Genomic DNA, 21,102 nt, shown 5'->3' with positions numbered 1-21,102 from the left:
GACTCCGTTCCAGCCCTCGTACCAATTTTCAAATTTCGTGGCAGAGCCGGGAATCGAACCCGGACCTCGTGGTGGGGGGGCACCTAATCACGCTAACCACTACACCACAGAGGTGGACTCCTTCTTGAACTACGCTATATATTTATCATGTTACAAATTTCAATAGGCAGGTAATTATACGGCGTGATACAGCCTCCTATTCCTATGTAGTTTTATGCAACCCACAATATTCCTTCCACCCTAAAAACATCTGCCCTGCCGGTATGCTCAGACAACACAACCGGATATCTTGGTATTTGCCGCCTCACCATGATTGGACTCGTGTTTACACTGGAAGACACGTGTGTGCCTTCTAGATCATAATATGAACCTGACACGCCGGTCAAACCTTGTATTGATATTACGATCGCAGTAAACCTAGTACTTGCTACAAGCTGCCCAGAATGCTGTACGGAACGGTAGTGTATTTGGTAAAGGCGTGGCGGAGTGGGTTAGAATGTCAAGTGGGAAGTTCGAGTCCGTGGCGAATACCACAAAATTTTGAAATATTTTTTTACTACGTGCCGCACCGAATGTATGTTCAATACCCGATTAGTTAGCAGGCCGGTCACATACAGATCGGAAATAATAGGAACACAACTGCCCTGCCAATGCTTTTTTTTTTTTGCAAGTTTCTTTACGCCGCACCGACACAGATAGGTCTTATGGCGACGATGGGACAGGAAAGGGCTAGGAGTGGGAAGGAAGCGTCCGTGGCCTTAATTAAGGTACAGTCGGAGCATTTGCCTGGTGTGAAAGTGGGAAATCACGGAAAACCATTTTCAGGGCTGCCGACAGTTGGATTCGAACCCACTATCTCCCGAATACTGGATACTGGCCGCACTTAAGCGACTGCAGCTATCGAGCTCGGTTGACAATGTTTTATCGCAGCAAATGCTCGATTTGTTCGCCTCTGTTTTGTAGTGGTTAGTGTGATTAGCTGCCACCCCTGGAGGCCCGGGTTCGATTCCCGGCTCTGTCTCGAAATTTGAAAAGTGTTACGAGGGCTGGAATGGGTTCCACTCAGCCTCAGGAGGTCAACTGAGTAGAGGTGGGTTCGATTTCCACCTCAGCCATCATGGAAGTGGTTTTCTGTGGTTTACCACTTCTCCTCCGGGCAAATGCAGGGATGGTTCCTAACTTAAGGCCACGGCCGCTTCCTTTCCTCTTCCTTGTCTGTTCGTTCCAGTCTTCCCATCTCGCACTAAGGCTTCTGTTCAGCATAGCAGGTGAGGCCGCTGGGCGAGGTACTGGCCATTCTCCCAGTTGTATCCCCCAGCCCAATATCTCACGCTCCAGGACACTGCCCTTGAGGCGGTAGAGGTGGGATCCTTCGCTGAGTCCGAGGGAAAAACCAACCCTGGAGGGTAAAGAGATTAAGTAATTAAGATACAGCTGCGGTATTTGCCTGATGTGAAAATGGGAAACTAAAGAAAACAATTTTCAGGGTTGCGACGGTCGAATTCGAACCCTCTACAATATTACCGGAATGCAAGTTGATAGTTTCGTGGCTCAAACCATGGAGCCACTTGCTCGGTGGCAAGAGCTTGCCTTGTAGTTCTTGACTCTCAGTGGGAGAGAATTCCATTGCCTAGCACAGACACAAGGAATGAACGGTTATGCCATCATGTACGATTTAGGAGTACAGTAAGCCAAGAGTCAGGTCCAGTATAATATTGATGGGTGGAGGAGAGGTAGCTAAGATCTGAGGTAAGGCAATGCGGGCTTGCTTGCTTTAAAAGTTGTAAAACGATTGAATCAAAGATGATGATGACAATAATAACACATACAATAGCTTTTTTATTTCAAGTTGTTTTACGTCGCACCGACACAGATAGGTCTTATGGCGACGATGGGATAGGAAAGGGCTAGGTGTGGAAAGGAAGCGGCCGTGGCCTTAATTAAGGTACAGCCCCTGCATTTGCCTGGTATGAAAATGGGAAACCACGGAAAAGCATCTTCAGGGCTGCCGATAGTGGGGTTCGAACCAACTATCTCCCGAATAATGGATACTGGCCGCACTTAAGCGACTGCAGCTATCGAGGTCGGTGTGGTATTAATTAAGTTACAAGATGTGAAAATGAAAAACCAAGGAAAACCATCTTCAGGGCTGCCGACAGTTGGGTTCGAACCTACTAACTCCCGAATACTGGGTACTGGCCTCACTTAAGCGACTGCAGCTATCGAGTTCGGTACCTACACCAGTAAAAGGAAGTCGAAGTGCGACGATAGTAAAAATGCAGATATTAAAATTGACATAGATTAATGAAATAATTTCAGCCACCTATAGAAATTCCATATTTCTCAAGAAATCTCTAAGGATGCTGGTCGGGGCAGAGGGATTTATAATTGAAGCTCACTTTCAGAGCAGCATAAGTAAACAAGTGTAGCATCATTCCACGTAACGGAAACGTAGATTACGTCCATAGTTCTGTACCGTCCCTTCGTCGTTAAGCGTTGCAAAAAACATAGAAGTTTAAAAAATCGGAATATTTCTTAGAAAACACGGGTATTGACAGTATTCTATATTTCATTTTAAAGTGAATTGACCATTATTTCGAGAAACAAGCGTTTGACCTCGATATGCTCTCATATGATCCTCAAGATACCATGCCACGTGGCTAACCGAGTAACACTGGACTGTGGTGTGTTAGCACATCGTGTGAGGTGTCATTTGATTCGTCTCGGTGAGTTCTACATTTACTGTATACGGTGGAAAAAATCAAGTGGAGAAAACTTGAAGAAGTATTTGTCCGAATGATTATTTACACAATAAGTGGTTTCGAATTCGCATTGGAGGAAGGATTGGGAGGCTCGTCAGGATTCCAAAAATTCCAAGTCATCAATGCTGAGCGTCAAAATGCTTATCGGGATTATCTCAAGGTTAATGTACCTGAGAGTTTTGAGATGAGTTCCATGCTACTGGAGCGCCAGCCGAGCATTTCTGCTGTCCCAGAGGTGGAAAATGGTTTGGAATTCATGGATGTTGTTACTGATCATACTGATGATAATTATAAAGAGGCTCCGATTCGCCCATCGAAGATCCCACGACTCTGTGTGGTACAAATATATATTTAAATTTCACCCGTAACAATGACGTCGATCTCTCTTCATATGTGTGTTACTTGTTGTATCACAAAGACAGTGCACATCGACATTGTCTCGAAAATGTGTAAATATGTTTACAATTAAGAAATAACACGTCAACAATAACATTTCAATCCCATACTGACTAGATAGTTAATTTCTAGATCACCTATCACGCAGTACGTATTCTACGTCAAAACGCGCGGAAGTGACCCCAATCACATTCATGTTGTAAATTATTTTAAAAGTGATAATGTATAATGATAATGTTAATTTAAACTTTCAATACCAAAGTGTGGAAGAAGTGTTGCAAACATTATTTTATTACTGAATATTGTTCATTTAAATACTTTATATATGCCATAATGTGTGAAGTAATTTTTATATCTTCCGTTTTGTAAGAAACGTAGCTAAAGGAGCTAAGACACACAAGGCGAATAACTTTAAAATTGAACCCCAAATATTTCTGAAATGGAAGGTGCTATATATGTGAAGTTTTCACAGAAATTCAGTGTAACCAAGGGCTTGAATTGTAGCATATACCCAGATTTTAATAATTATTAGAACATGTATTCATATTAGAGAGTATAATTTTTCAAATAGAAAAATACCTATTGACATTAGCAATTCTGCCTCTGTGGTGTAGTGGTTAGTGTGATTAGCGGCTACACCCGGAGGCACGGGTTCGATTCCCGGCTCTGACACGAAATTTGAAAAGTGGTACGAGGGCTCTAACGTTGTTCACTGAGCCTCGGGAGGTCAACTGAGTATAGGTGGGTTCGATTCCTACCTCAGCCATCCTGGAAGTGGTTTTCCGTGGTTTCCCACTTCTCCTCCAGGCAAATGCCGGGATGGTACCTAACTTAAGGCCACGGCCGCTTCCTTCCCTCTTCCTTGTCTATTCCTTCCATCATCCCATTCCCCACAAGGCCCCTGTTCAGGATAGCAGGCGAGGCCGTCTGGGCGACGTACTGGTCATCCTCCTCAGTTGTATCCCCCGACCTAGAGTCTGAAGCTCCAGGACACTGCCCTTGAGGGCGGTAAAGGTGGGATCCCTCGCTGAGTCTGAGGGAAAAACCGACCCTGGAGGGTAAACAGATAAAGAAGAAGAAGAATAGCAAAATAAAACTGGAGTAAATTAGAATGTTAATGGTGAATTACCAGGATTCTAGTACAAGTACTGTAGTTTACTATATATCGTACTTTAAAACTTGTATATACTGGCAGTTGGATACTACATATATCAGCACGAACTTAAGACAAAATATGAATAAAAAAGTGTTTAGTTTATGAATAAGGAAGAAAATTGGCCTTTAAAGGTTGTGTTCAATCTAACGACCACCAGCTTCAATACAAGCTTCCAGTCAGCCATGTAAAGACTGATGGACACGTTGTAGCATTTCATCAGAAATTTCAGCACATCCGTCAGTAATACATCGCTTCATAATATCTTATATCATCGGTATGTCCTTGCAAACAGTGTCTTTTGGCTGTCTTCAGAGAGAACACCTAAAGGGGTCAAATCCGATGAACGAGCCGGCCGAGGTTAGGTCCGCTTTATCCAATCCAACGATTTGGAAACAATCGGTAAAGACAGGCTGGAGTACGTCGTGCACTATGCCCTGAACAGCCATCATGTTGATACGACATATTCATTCTAGTCTGCAGTGGAACATCTTCTAACATCTGTGGAATTATTCTGTTAGGGGGTTGAGATACTTCCGAGAATCTAGCGTTCCTTCAGTGAAGAAAAAATGACCTGTAAGATTATGGTTCACTATTCCACACAACACATGTAAACTCCGTCTAGCTGGCGTTCTATCTGTTGAAGCCAATGCAGAATGCCTACGGACCAATAGTGCATGTTTCCAAGGCTTACTTGACCATGATTCATAAATGTTGGGCCATAATCATAACCAAACAAGATACATAATAAATCTGGTGTATTTTGTCTTAATGCACATGCGCAAACGTTAACACGATTCTCAATATCGTTTCCATGCAGCACTTTGTGGAGAGAGAGTCATAATACGGATGGTATTTATAATGGTGGAGAACGCGTAGTACACTTGCCTGACGCATGCCACTTCCTGTGTGATTCCTCGGGAACTAACGTGCGGATCTTCAGCAACAGCAGGTAGAACATTATTTTCACCCTTTTCTCCAGTCACTCGTTTGTTTCAGTTACGTTTTCTACGTGTTATTTCGAGTGTCACGTAATTGGTTGAAGAGGTTCACTAACAATTGTCTGTGTCGGTGCGACGTAAAGCAAATAGCAAAAAGAAATTAACAATTGTTGGGACGGGTGACGTCTATTGGGATAGTGCTCCGCGTATAGAGCACAAAATAAGCAGCATTCTTCATACGTTATCCGTACACCTGTCAGCTTTTACAGCATTGTAAATCCCATCTTCTACCACGTACTACTTGAACTATCACAAAGTAACTGAAAAAGAAGTGTTGTCGCAATGCAATCAGAAACAAACATAAGAACATCCTGACATCGTAGACCTAACTATGCAGTTGAATGGAGTAGAAAAATGTCAGTATGTACAATTTTCAAACTAAGATAGCTCATAAACTACTCGTACTACCTAACCTGAGAAAGCATAATTGGCATTCTAATACTTTAGTTTTATTTGGTTAATGTCAATAGGCATTGCTCGATAAAAGAAAATATCGCTCTAAAATAATACACATTCTAGTAATTATTATTAAAATCTGTGTGTGAGATACACTTGGTTACACTTCATTTCCGTGAAAACAGCTCATAACTAGCACCTTCAATTTCAGAAATATTTGGGGTGCAAGTTTTAGGTGAATCACCTTTTATGTCCCTGTATTATGTTTGCCAGAGAAGAAGGAAGATTACAAGTGATTAATCTCATTTTTTGTCCGTATTGTTTTAGTATATTATAAAATAAAATTTGTTTATTGACAACCACCTATTCAATACCATATAATACTTATGATTAGGATATAATTTGTTTTACAGTAGTTATTGTGGGACAGGTTTCGCTTGTGTTACAAGCATCATCAGACAAGCTAGATCAGGATCCTGAATTGGTTGTTATATATATGAGATTTTCCCATCGAAGTCTATTACTTACATATATTTTTTATGAATATCACAACAGTTACTATACTTAAACAATTCGGAATGCTTTATGTGATATGTGTAAGACTAAGTAATTTGTATTTAGTAGTTGAAATATTTATACAGTGGTTATTGTTCTGCTTTGTCTTAAAAATCGTGAACAGTTAATGCGCCGGAAAACTATTATCAGTGCTATTAATACATCTCCCAACATAGATACGTATTAATATATTAGACTCACTCTACTGACACTCTAAACTGTTGCGAACCAAACCAACTATAATGAAATATATTTACTGAGGAGCAGAACTTTGTCCAGCAGTTTTTTTAGGTGCCCGTAAATCTACCAATACGAGGTGACATATTTTAGTACCTTCAAATACTAACGGACTGAGTCGTGATCGACTTCACTAATTCTTCTTTCTTTCTTAATCTGCTTACCCTCCACGGTTGGCTTTTTCCCTCAGAATCAGCGAGGGATCCCACCTCTACCACCTCAAGGGCAGTGTCCTGGAGCGTGAGACATTGGGTCGGGGAATACAAATGGAGAGGATGGCCAGTACTTCGCCCAGGTGGCCTCACTTGCTATGCTGATCAGGGGCCTTGGTGGGGGATGGAGTGATTGGAAGGGATAGACAAGGAAGAGGGAAGGAATCGGCCGTGGCCTTAAGTTAGGTATATTTCTGGCATTTGCCTGGGGGAGAAGTGGGAAACTACGGAAAACCACTTCCAGGATGGCTGAGGTGGGAATCGAACCCACTTCTACTCAGTTGACCTCCCGAGGCTGAGTGGGTTCCATTCCAGCCCGTGTACCACTTTTCGTGACAGAACCAGGAATCGAACTCGGGCCTCCGGGGGTGGCAACTAACCACACTAACCACTACAGCACAGAGGCGGACTACTTCACTAATATCGGTTCAGAAAGATCTCTGCCGTCTAAGCTATTCAGCCCGGTGGATGATGATAATAATGTTGACGAACATCACGATAATAATAATAATAATAATAATAATAATAATAATAATAATAATAATAACAACAACTCATATATATTGTTTTTACATATGCTGACATGACAATCATCGTGTCAAATATGGCTTATTTGTCCCACTAAATCTAACGATAAAATCAAGATCTCTAGCTTAGGGACCGACAGAAATTTTTACAGACTGTCAACAAACGTGCCACCAATATGTTTCAAATGTGTAACACCTTCCCGCTCTGCAGAACTCCGGTCACCACGAATCCGTATATCTTGACAACTTTAGTTCGGCTCATTAACTGTGCTTCACATAGGTATCTAAACGTTACTTTCAAACGCAGAATTCTATAAAAAAATACAGGAACGTTTTCTCAAAAAATGCGGTTAGAATTTCCCTCTATATTTATAGTAATATTGGCCGTAATTATGATCTTGGCTTGCACCGGTTATCAGCGAATATTTGTATGGATTGTGTCTGACAGAGGGGTAGTGGAGTGAAGTAGGTATTAGTGACGTCAAAACGTTAATACCACCTGAATAGGCTCTCTGTCTGCATATGACATAATTATAGGTGTCAATGTTGAACAGGGGATGTCAACCGCTTTGGGAATACTGTCCACGTATAAATATTTGAACATTACCTGCAATTTGAATAAACAAACAAACAGTCTGCTCTTCCAGTGACCGTTCAGGTACCATGAATACTGTTTGGCCCGCTCATAGACTCACGCTAACATATTACGCTAACACTACTGATACTCGAAACTGCTGCTGTCAAAATAAAAGATAGTTAAACGTATTTACTGAGAAAGGTGATAGTTTAATCTAACTTAAATTGTTTAGGTTGATATTTCTTTCTTTTTGCAGTCGAGGTGAGTCAAATGTAATATATTTTGAGAGACTAGACCCTCAAAGCAAAGGAAATATTTGGTATATGACGCTTTGCGTTCGCTATTCAACGCTAGTTCTAAGGGAAATAGAGGATATTGGTGATGCTCAAGTATAGGGACTCTTTCCACATTGATAAAATGACTTCAATTCTTTTGACATAATTATTTGGTTGGTTAGAATAGACGTAAAGAACACACAAATGAAACAAAAATTACATAAACTCCCGGTGAAAGTTCAGACTTAGATTTCTAAATCGGAGTCTTAAGCAGTGTGATTTCAGCCTCAGGACCACACTTGATAGTAAAAGTACCTTGGGATATCTCTCTCTGTCATTACTGACTTGTATTACACTGGTACTGACTTTACTATACCTTTCTCCGTCATTCTTCGAGCGGTTTTCCTTCATTTCTTTCTTTATCGCGGGGCGGCTATGAAGCCTGCTTATGCCATATCATATGATTATGCCCCTGCATAAACAGAAGGTATTGAGAAGTATAACTATTTACAAATAATAGTAAAATTTATATCAATTAAAATTAACATAAAATGGAATTTAATTGAAATAGAAATTATCATAAAAACTCACTTTAAAACTATTAAATTAATATACAATATTTACTATGATTAAAAACTAACTCCTTAAAAATTTAAACTGTAATGCTACTAACCTTATATTTACATAATATTCATATATTAATCTAACTTTTGAGGGTGCTTCTTAGTGTAATTATTCTCAATGTACAGTAGGTACAACTTCCAGCACTATCTTCTGAATAGCTTTAGGTTACTTACGTCTCTAATTTGAACCGGGATAGAATTCTAGGAACGTATGGTCCCCGGTACAAGTGCATTTACATACGTACTGCTATGATGAGTGGAGAGAGACAGTAAGGATTATGTTTATGACCTTAAGGATGCCATACCTGAGGGGTTAGTTAGTTGAAATCTATTCTGAGGTAATCTGGTTTGCCGGTTTCCAGTATTTTATGAAGAATAGAAACAGCATGGTACTGACGGCTATCAACTAATATTAACCAGGATAGCTGACGGACGAATGGAGTGGAACATTTAGAATGAACCGAACACAGGAATTATTCGTCCATTGAAATTTAGAACCAAGTGAACAACTATTTTAGACTACACCACCACACTCAGATATTTGTAGAATTAGTCCTTGAAAGAGCAATAACCTGGTATTGACAGGCAGAAAGTCCCTCATTTTGTACAGTGCGTGTAATGAAAAGCATACACATTGACCAATTCCTATTACGTGCTCTTTTTTTTTTTTTTTTTTTTTTTTTTTTTGCTAGTGGCTTTAAGCGACGATGGGAGAGGAAAGACCTAGGAGTTGGAAGGAAGTGGCCGTGGCCTTACTTAAGATACAGCCCCAGCATTTGTCTGGTGTGAAAATGGGAAACCACGGAACACCAACTCCAGGGCTGCCGAGACTAGGATTTGAACCCACTATCTCCCGGATGCAAGCTCACAGCTGAGGGCCTCTAATCGCACAGCCAACTCGCCCGGTGTGTTTCGTGCTCTGATCAACTTAAATACTTATCAGAAATTATTCCCACATTCTTAACGGAGTCTTTAGCTGTATCTGTGGAAGTGGTAGAGTGTTGGCCTCCGGATCCCAAGATAGTGGGTTCAAACCCGGAAGAGGTAGCCGAATTTTGAAGGGCATAAAAGAATGTGTTCGTCACTCCATGTCATACGATGTTGGCACGTGAAAGATCTCTGGTGACATATTTCGTGTTTACCCGGCAAAATTAATTAAACCTCAGCCACAGACGCCCAATAAAGGTTCAGTTTATTCTGCCATCTAATAGTCCTAGAGTAAAACGAAACGTCGAAATTGATGAGTAGACAGACAGATGGTGTCAAATTAAAATGTCCGCACATGGTAGCTGAGGCCATATTATTATTATTATTATTATTATTATTATTATTATTATTATTATTATTATTATTATTATTATTATTATTATTATTATTATTTGCAATTGGCCTCACGTCGCACCGACACAGATATGTCTTATAGAGACGAAGGATAGGAAAGGCATAGTAAGGGGAAGGAATTGGCCGTGGCCTTAATTAAGGTACAGCCCCAGTATTTGCCTGGTGTGAAAATGGGAAACCACGGAAAACCATTTTCAGAGCTGTCGACAGTCGGGTTCGAATCCACTATCTCCCGAATGCAAGCTCATAGCCGCGCGCCCTTAATCGCACGGCCTACTCACCCGGTGTTATTATTATTATTATTATTATTATTATTATTATTATTATTATTATTATTATTAACAACGGTTTCTTTCAGTTTTATAGGTGTTTCATTGACCTTGATAACCGCTTTATTAATGGTTTCTAATTTGACATGCGCTTTGTCAGATCCTCTAATGATATATTTCGTACTTAAAGGGTTTACCTTCAAGGCAGTGGCTGCTAGTCCATTCATTAATGCTTCGTTTCATTTCATGGTTGCTTTCTTTATGTCATTCGGCTTGGTATGAATATACAGTTGGATGTCGTCTCCGTATTAGTGATATTTACAGTTTGTCAGCTGTTCTGATGGGTTATTCATGTATAGGGAGAACAGAAATGGTGATGAAATCCCACGCTGTTCTACCGCCATCTCAGTGTTTCGCCATCTAGACATATCATACCTCTCTGACAAATATTGCCGACTCCCACGGAGATAGCAACGTACCCGGAAAAATATATTATTAGAACATTTCATCATTTCTAATTTCGTTAGTAAAATGTCTTGGTCTACACAGTCAAATGCCTTTGTAAAATCTAGAAGAATTAGAATAGTTATTTGTCCGTTATCCACTGCTAGCTGAATATCGTTTGTTACTTTTGCTAATGTTGTGGTAGTATTACAACTTGATATAAACTATGATTGATATCTATCGAGTAAATTATGATGTACAGGACAGGACGTCATTTGTTTGTGTACTCGCTTCTCCAGTTCTTTCCCCAGTAAAGGGAGGATAATAACTGGGTGGTAATCCTCAAGGGTTATGAAGCTACTAACTTTCGGCAGGGATCGAATGACACAATTTTTCCAGTTCTCAGGAAATATTCATGTCATAAGAGATGTGTTAACCCTCTACTGCATGAATTATTTTTCGTTTCCGTTTGGTGAAGAATATTTCGAGCTTTAATGTTCAACATACGCTCAGTGTTTTAGATATACCAGCAATTCTTAACTGGGCCTAATAGCTGAACACCCGTATGTGATGTGGATTGCCATATTGGAACAGATATACGATTTTTCACGGTTTTACGCTAAGCGTTTAACATTCATTATTATTATTATTATTATTATTATTATTATTATTATTATTATTATTATTATTATTATTATTATTATTATTATTAATATTATTTATCCATTTACACAGGTGAAAAGTTATTTGTTGCCTAATGGCAACAGTATGCAGTAGAGGGTTAATAATGTGCGTCTTAGTAGGAAGATTGGAGTCTAGAATATTTCTTAAAAAGGGACAGATTTATTCCACAGTATCCAGTAGACCAGGATTTTATGTCATTGAGGGCGCTCTTCACCTCACTTGGAATCATATAAGAGAAGTGAAATGTTTCTCTGACATTCTTTCCCTTTGAAGATAATTTGTCAATAATGGGTTTCTTGGCATTTCCGTTCGTCTGGATGGCCCAAAGGTGCATTACAGTAAATATCGTTTGTATTTGTTTTACTTAAACCCATATTGTGGAGAGTCTTCCACACAGCAGTAGAGTTATGTATATCCAACATTTCGTACGAGTAGCGTATTTTAGCGTTTCTTATCATCTGTGTTGTTTTATTTCGGAGACTTTTATATTTCTCGAAACTCTCCCGTGTTGGATGTTTCGCATAACATTTATAGACTAAGTCTCTGCCTTTCATTGGTTCTGGAATTTCTTGTTTGAGCCAAGGTTTAGAGGATCGCTTTACTCAAGTAGTACGTAATAGGCATGTCTGTTCGCGTAAAGTTAAGAGAAGTTCGTTAAAATGTGATACTTTTTCGTCAAAATCCTTTATATACTGAACTGTGTGCCATGGTGTGCTCAGAGCGTCCTCAATGAGGGCTTCTTCCTCAAATTTTTGAAATCCCCTTAATGTCATTATCTTAGGCTTGTATTTCGGACACTAAAGTGTATGAAGCGTAAATCATATCATAGCGAAAAATACCTGGCACATGAATTTGTTCATTCAAAATTTGCGGTCATTATTGGTAACAATAATTAGATCGAGGAGAGAGTGCGAGGTTGCGACATGGTGTGTGGGATGTAAGGGCAGGATAGTACTATTAATGGATTTCATATCCCAGGTCAGCGTTAAAATTTACGATTAAAATCGCATGTTTATACGCGGGTAATTAAATCCTTTAGCGCTTCCTCGAGATCCGTGATGTTTTCAGTCTTCAGTGGGCGATACACTACACAGAATAAACACTTTGTACCACGAACTTCAATTTCTACGAACAAGAACTCCGGTCTATGATAATATTCACTTAGTTTTTCAAATATTTCCTTGTATTTCAGATTTCAAATTACATTTCAATAATCCGACTACACCTCCGGGCTTTCCCTCCCAATCGTTCATAACTAAAGTGTACCCACTCATTTTAACAAGTGCCGAGGGGCTAGACTGACGTAATCTTGACTCTGAAATCATTAAGGGGGAGACCTAGCTTAACACGGGGAAAAATAGGCCAATATTCATTCGATTGTTATATATGCTACAAACGCTGTTGACAAATGCTGCACATATCCCAGGATTGGCATGCTTCAGAGCAATCAGAAGCAACTTCAATAAAGTCATAATTCTAATTGTAACATTTTCAAATAAAATGTTCAAAATTTCCCGCATTTTTAACAATATATCACGGTTTCCTTCATAACCCTCTTACTAATTCACGGATAATTATGAATTTTTCAGAGTTTCCTCCCATAATCTTGTACTACAATTTTTACTTCGTTCAGATCAATAGGATTTAAATTCGTTTTTATATAACTATATAAAACTATAAAAATTTTCTCGTTCTCGGAATAAAAACGTGACAAAAATCCAAATCACAGTCTATGTTAATGATTGAGGTTCATTTTGTAGCTGGAGTTTTGATATACACTTTAAAAAAAAGGAAAACTTATAAACTTGGAATTTATAAGGGAAACTGATATATTGTTAAAAACGCGGGAAATTTTGAACATTTTATATTAAAATATTAATTAAAATTCTGACATTATTAAGGTTGCTTCTGGTTGCCAGGAAGCATGCCAATACTGGGATATGTGCAGCAATTATCAACAACAATTGTAGCATATTTAACAATCGAATGAATATTAGCCTATTTTTTCCTTTGTTAAACTGGGTCTCCCCCCTTAAAGCATACAGATTGCGGGCTGAAGATATTTCGGAAAATATTCTGCGAAATGTGGGACAATGTTCTGTGTGTTGCCATGTGATATTTGTAGAGAAGTAGAGTTGGAGGAAGGAATGAATTTGAGATGATTAGCGGTATTCTGGGCGAGGGATGGCACAACGGGATAATAACCTGCCTGGGACAGTGGTGAAAGGAGGTTGAAATTAGAGTAATTTGTTTCCTGGTATCTGGATTGAAACTACGATTATGTGGAAAATTATAAAATTAATTGAACTAAACTGACTGTGGCGGTCCTTATATTGTAGAGTTTCTGTTTGTGACTTGTCAATACCGTTCTTGGTTGATAGTGGGGGAAATGAGAAGGTTGAGAGGGATACACACAACTCTACTATTATCGATCAGTTCACTAGCTGCTGATAAAGGGTAGCATGTGTCTTAAAAAGGCGGTGTGGTGGTATGTTTTTAAGAGAGTGCGTATTTTGAATGTAGACAGCTGTCACATGTACAAGAAAGATAGCTGATAGAGCGCTGTTTGAGCGTAAGCTAGTGCTCGTGGTGGTGGTGGTGATTATTGTTTTAAGAGAAAGTGCAACATGGCAACCTTACTCTATTAACCCTTATCACAGCAAACATGTGAGGGAGGTCTGCCAAGGGAATACAAGGGCCACGACGAACATGAAAATTAAAGACTCACCGAGCCTCGGTAACCTAGTACCGTCGGGATGGGAAAAGAGCAAGTATTGATCATAGGAGATCAGATAGGATAAATGGAAGTGAGAAGTCTGGTACAAGTAAGTGGAAGAAGGGCCAGGACTTAGTTACGGAAACCGTGTTCGTCAACCCGCACTCCAGAGTTCGGAGACCCTGTTCCCCCTTTTAAGACAGACAGGGTTACCGGAGGTGTATTCTACTGCCCGTACCCATAGGGGTAGTTCGATCGGATGATGACAGCGTGTGGCGTTAATGTTGCCAGCTGTCATATGTGTAAGAGAGTTCCTTAAAAACCGGATAGAGCGCAGCTCGAACGTAAGATGATGGTATAAACATATGGCTTGAACGGGAGCGCGTATTATGAATGTTGACAACTGTAAAATATGCGTACAAGAGCGAACCTAAGTTGGCGGGTTTTGTTTTTAACAACCACGTGATGGCAGTTTAACCACGCGTTATGAATTTGACAGATAAACACAGAGCACGTGTTAGACTGTCCTGATTTGACCACCTGAGACTTGACAACTATGATTGCGCTGAGACAGCTATGTTTAATGGTTGAGACAAGATGCCGGGGAATGTGAGGCACCCACGTACTCACACACACACATACACACGCACACACTCGTGCTCCGCCATAAGCTATTATAGGTGGCCCAGGCAGCGCCTCCTAGAGAACAAGGCCTGGCAATACGAATGAGAGTAGCTGATGACGTATGTTGAAGTTGGCCCATGCCAGTAACTCAATTAGCTTGTTGCTGCTTGGTGTACGAGGACGCGTTTCCCTATTATGTGTGTTTTTCATCGATTATATTAATGTTAATCGAGTCGTGTGTGTTAACACTCACTTAATATTCCTATTAGTGTAAGTTCAGTTAAAGGTGATAGTACTTATAAATTGTTAATATTGATAAATTGTGTTTAAAGTGCCGGCATAGCCACCACGTGAGGTTAGAACTGAGTTTATTTTTAATGGTGTGTTGTGAATTGCGATCACTGTTTTTCAAATTATGAATAACGATGCCTCAAAAATGCAGTGTTCCAAACTGTAAGGGCAATTATCGCACTGGCCCTAAAGTGAGTGTTTTCTCGTTTCCAACTGACGACTCGAAGAGAGCTAAGTGGTTAGGAGCTATTCGCCGGGATGATTTCGTTCCTTCCAAAACTGCAGAGGTAAGTCTTAGTTATTAGCGTATTATATATGATTTCAGTCATTCAATCACTTAAGTTGTGGAATGGTCCTTGAAATGGAGCCCTGTGTTGTAGGTGTGCGAGCTCCATTTCAAAACTGAGGTATGATGAGAGAAATGGGAAATTATTGACTGCACCTTTATTTCATCCAAGGCTTGTGAAAGGTCTCTTATATCTTTGCTATTGATGAATGAAATAGTAGATTTTTTAGGGTGATTTATATCTTACTGATTTAAGCATTTGCTGTATTGAATTGACCAGTTATTACATTTAGTTTGGAATGTGCTGAGTATTCACATTACTTCATAGGACTACTGTTGTGGGTATAGTGATATTCTGGGAAAACTTATAGGGCCTAAATTATGAAGGTATGTAAGGTATTGGGTTTCAAGTATTCCTTCTGTGCTGGACCCTTACCTGCAAGTGAGCCAGTTCTGTTTATTATATCGCATGAGGGAAAATACCACTTAGTGTGGGTTAATATTTTTAGTTCAGGCTAGACAGCAATGTTATTGTGTTTATTGCAACTATGTTAGGTTCTGTATAATTATTATATTATAAGTTCAATGATTTTTCTCTGTCTCCTTGTGTGCTATTCATTTTATATTAAAATCAACCAGATATATCTAAGACATGACATGGTCCTGTGAAGTAAGTGGTGCCATGAATTAATATACGAGCGCATTTATATCTAGGTGAATGCATTCTAACTTGGTCTAAACGTTTCAGGAGCTGTTCCTTCTCAGTTTCCAAACTGCCCAAAGTACTTGTCTGATACCACATTTGCCCACCGAGAAGCTCCAGACGATAGGCGTTGTCGAGTAGACAATGAAAGTTTGGCCAAGGCTCTTGCTCAAAGTTTAGAGACCTATGAAGCTCATGTCAGTACTGTTTCTTTCAAGAACTTCCAGGAATTTGAAGAAAAATTAAGTTCAATATCTGTAAAAAAGACTGAAACTGCTCTGAAAAGGAACAAATTTAGTAGCTCTATTTTCCATAGTAGTTTCTTTAGAAGAGAATACAGTAATAACACAAGAGCACTTTTATTTTATCATATTTATTGCCAGGTGTTACGTTTTCAGGGAGTGATATTACATTTGAGAGGGCACCTTTTATGTTAAACAGGTATTTTGTCATTTAACAAATACGGTTCATTACCTTGTTGGCACATATCCTACAAAATCATTAACCATCCTTTCCTTTTGTCTGTGGTAAGCTGAGGCTTTCTAATTTTTTTTTAGTACATTACTATTATTAATCACTGAGTTGATGAACCTCTATGAATTCCATTCAAAGGGAATGTGTAAACTCTGAATTCAGGGCTAATCACTGTAAGTTCCTTCAGTAGTAAACATTCCTGTTTGAGTAATTGTGAATTCAATTATGAATTTCCTCTTCCAGCATTATAGCCTATTCACACTCTGGTTATGAATTTCCTCTTGGAGAAAGTACTCCTTCCAGCTTTTGTTATGTAATGAATCTAACATGCATCTGTGAAAAATTGGGGATTAATTACTTAATTGATCTCATGTGTGTCATATCTATATAATGCAGCTGGTTCATAAAGCGTGAAATGAGTAGTTCAGTGTGTGTTCTGCTACTTTTTTATTAATGTAATGGCAGGGATGCAAGTTCTTAATATGGTTTCTTAGGATTTTAACAATTACTGTTCATAGAGATTTCCTTTTATATTTTCTTATATAATGTTCACCTCATGTCCATTTCAATTTTAAGCAACCTGGTGAAGTTAAATTGAAAACAATTTCAGAAAATGTCTGGCTGAAGGTCAGTTCAAATGTAATAAGAATTGGCATGCTACTTTTCAAATTTAAGAATTTCAATTTTTTTTCTGTTCTGGTTATTTGAATCAGGGTCCAAAATCATATAAGTACATTTATTTACACTAGGGAATGCGAATATAATTTTGATGACTTGATGAACAAACTATTGTTGGCATGTACTATAATCATTCTCTTTGCATAACAGCCAAATTGTGTGGGCTCTTCACGCCCTTAATTTATGTGAGGCTTCTATTGTAAAAAAATGTTTACCTGTTTTCATGACCGATAACACTGAGCATTACAGCTTGCATGCTCCTGGACTGCTAGTAATATACTGTAAGTAAGGTAGTTTATACGTTATTATTTTTATTTAATAGCTTTTTCTGTACTTACATGTTGTTTTTTATCTTTCATCAGCAAGTTCAGTTCTGTAAAAGCTTGCTTTTTCTTTTTCTGCGTCGCACCGACAAAGAGAGGTCTTATGGCGAGTTTTGTAAAAGGATCTGATCATTTTTGACTCTTAAATATACGTAAGAAAGTGTCATATAAACATATTATTAAAGTTGTTCAGTATTAAGACTCTTAAATTCTTCTTTGCATTTTTAATTGTTCTTTCTAATTATTACGGTATATTACTCATTTCGCTTCCGATATGCGCGTCTACGAGAAAGAATATTCGTAGAATGCACTTTAACCAACGTATTTTTCAATTTTCGTAAGGAATTAGCTTCATCTACTATGCACTCGCACTGAGCCGTGGTGGTCACGGCTGAGCCCAGTCGCGTGACGTCACGAATCGTATTGCCAGGCCTTGTTCTCTAGGAGGCGCTGGCCCAAGCCTCACTGAAGAGGTGTACTAGGGGAATGAGGAGTGAGGTAGTTTCCCGTTGTTTCCCTCACTCAGCCGGAAGTTGCTATTACATATGTCTCCCAAACGCACTGAAATGCCCGCACCAACCGACCCTGTGGACAAGCTACATCTCAAACACATCGCTAAGTAAAAGCGTATCTACTTTCAAATACAAATCAGTATACTCGCCTACCGATTTTATACTGCATGCGTTCCATATGCTAGAGGCATGGGTGGACTCCTTGTCTCAGATAACACTACAATGAGTCACACTCGATTGTCCTCTTAGCGGAGGAATGCTGCTTTCATTTAAGACCCTCGTAAACGCAGACTGAGGAGGTAATTGATCCTCTTCTAACTATTCTCGGCTGTTCACATATTGTAAGGAAATACTTCCTTTCAAGTACAGAGTTGAAATTCATTCGAATCTGGGAAATACTGATGGATGTACCTCAAATCATCGCTAGGAAACTGTTTACGAGCATGTAAAGAGAAAAGCTGAAAGTTGACAAATAGATATCGGAAGTGCGAGAAACCGTGAAACTGAATATGGTGTGTCGGACATACATTAAGTTGAAAGTGATTGCTAATACTCCCTAAACATTGTGTAAACGAATTACATTGTTCTTGTTTCCGTGCGATCACACTAAACCGTCTGTTTTCTATATGAACAAACTCTCGTATGATAAAGTGAAAGTCATATCCAGAGAAGTTATGAAAAATACAGGGAATGAATTCTGCAATACGATATGTACTATTGCATGACTGATGAGCAGGTTCTCGGTAACGACCTGTAAAGTAACACTGATCACTAACTTCGACCTCTTTAAGTGCGACAGGTTCTTAGCAGTTGTGACACTGATCTACTTCGTCATGAGCCACTTATCGTCTAACATCATTTCAATAAGAACTGGCGATACTACGAATTAATGAACCTGGTGTGCTAAACAGTCACGCAGCACAGTTTGGCCCACGAAACATCTTAAATAATGAAATTGAGGAAACGTAGGAACATACGTGATAGGCATCGGAAAACAATGTATATTATCGAATGTAGTCAATATAAGTCCATGAAGAATCTGGCTGACATCGTTCGATATGTAGGATGAAAGATTTGAAATCTGCATAAGCGACAAACGAAATCGGATCCTGCCGATAGAAATTTCGACATTTCACCTATGCCTCTTCATCCTTAGGAAGAATGAGCTTTGCTGCGGGATTAGCACAATCAATTAGCTGACAATCTAACTCAGTCTCTGATGATAAGTACTGTGAATAAATGCGGAATATGTACCTCTTTTGTTCATAGGCCAAGAACTGTAAACGTATAAACTAGAAAGTTTTGATTTCTTCATTAAAAGATTGATTTCTTCATTAAAAGTGTACAAGAGTTGAATATGATGCGGCTGATGTTAGCTGCATTAAACGGTCCTAGGTTACGGTTTCAAAACAAACACCTGAAAGGAAAGGTCTGGGTTATTTCTCTCAAATTTTAAAAAGTTCGATAAATCAACCGGGAAAATGAGGTCTATGAAATTTAGTGAGTGACATAACTACTTAAATGTACCTTCATATTCTACAGTTCTGAAGCGGTTGCGAGTCGCTGGTTTGATGCAGCAGATATGTACAACAGAAATCAAAAGCCAATGTTATACTGAATGTTGACGAAAACCTTCTTATTTCAAATAGATATCGGAAGTGTGAGAAACAGTGAAACGGAATTTAGCGGGTCGGACATACATTAAGTTGCAGATATAAAATACTTACTTATGAATAACCGCTGGTTCCTTCTTTAAACATCCCAGATTTCAAAAGCTTTTCTATTTTTTTTATGAAATAGAAAATTCGGTTAACTTCAGCATCATCCGTTTATTTTAAATGCTGTATGAAACCTTAACCATGACGTTACTTTAGCCTAAAAACATGTCATAACATGAATTTAGAAAATATTTCGGATCAATTATGTTCCTTGAATTATTTACTACACCACTTGTTACATGCATCAAAAACCAAGTGTGGATATTTACCAGGTCATCAGAAGCAGAAGCTGTTATATAGCAAAACAACAAGTATGACTACCTTCTATGTATAAAATAGAGCATACATACACTGTTCTGTACGCAAAGACTCTGCGATTGTTAAATCTGTAAAATCACAGAATTTTCTGTTAATATGGAAGCGACACTTTTCAATGTCGACTTAGTTAATGTAACTTTAAAGCATTGTTTTCCTACGTCTCACCGACACAGATAGGCCTTATGGCAAAGATGGGACAGAAAAAGCCTAGGAATGGGAAGGAAGCGGACGTGGCCTCAGGGCTGCTGACAGTGGGGTTTGAACCCATTATCTCCCGGATGCAAGCTCACAGCTGTGCGCCCTAAACCAGATGGCAAACTCGCCCGGTGACATTATTGTCAGTGACAAATAATAAAATATTAAAACATCTCGATTGACGAATACGCTGCGTAAATTCAGAGAATTTATTACACAGGAATATTCTGACCCACATTCCAGCTATTTAAGGGGACAGCCTGGAGATAAAGATATATTTCTGCCTAATGCATGGATTTCCACGAAACTTCATGGGAATATCACCTAAACAAAAGTAGGGATGTAACAAAAATCTGTTTCATACATAATTAATAGTTTTCCAAAAATAATTGTTTATAAAAATAATTTTTGATATTTTTAACTCAATTTTTTCATGAAATTTAACTCAGATGTTAATGAAATTTTGGAATTACGTAGGAATTAAATCCTTATAAATCACTTTTATTGATTTTGCTGTACATAATTTATATAAGAATATATATTGTACTAAAATTTGTGTAATTTGTATATTTAAAATGTTTGGAATTAAGGATCCCTACTACATGAATAAATTCTGAAATAAAAAATTCGATACGCCATTTTTCTAATATAGTTGTAATACATATACCACACAAATGTTGTTACATTTGGCAGAATATTTTGGGAGAAAATGGGAATAATATGTAAAATTATAATTGGCGGTCAAACAAAAGCAATGTTTCAAGTGACGCTCATTTATGCATTGTGCAGACTGGCCAGCAAAGCGTTTCTAA

The 21,102-nt window shown here is 38.7% G+C and overlaps 1 protein-coding gene across 1 annotated transcript in view; it reads right to left on the bottom strand.

Annotated features, from left to right (window-relative positions):
• Positions 1–21,102, bottom strand: part of LOC136864518 (lachesin-like) — an 853,163-nt gene that overhangs the window by 133,191 nt on the left and 698,870 nt on the right. The gene's annotated exons all lie outside the window — the stretch shown is intronic.

This window comes from Anabrus simplex, chromosome 1, assembly GCF_040414725.1.
Source record: "Anabrus simplex isolate iqAnaSimp1 chromosome 1, ASM4041472v1, whole genome shotgun sequence".
Classification (NCBI taxonomy): Eukaryota; Metazoa; Arthropoda; class Insecta; order Orthoptera; family Tettigoniidae; genus Anabrus; species Anabrus simplex.
This window is presented reverse-complemented; position numbering and strand designations above follow the sequence as displayed.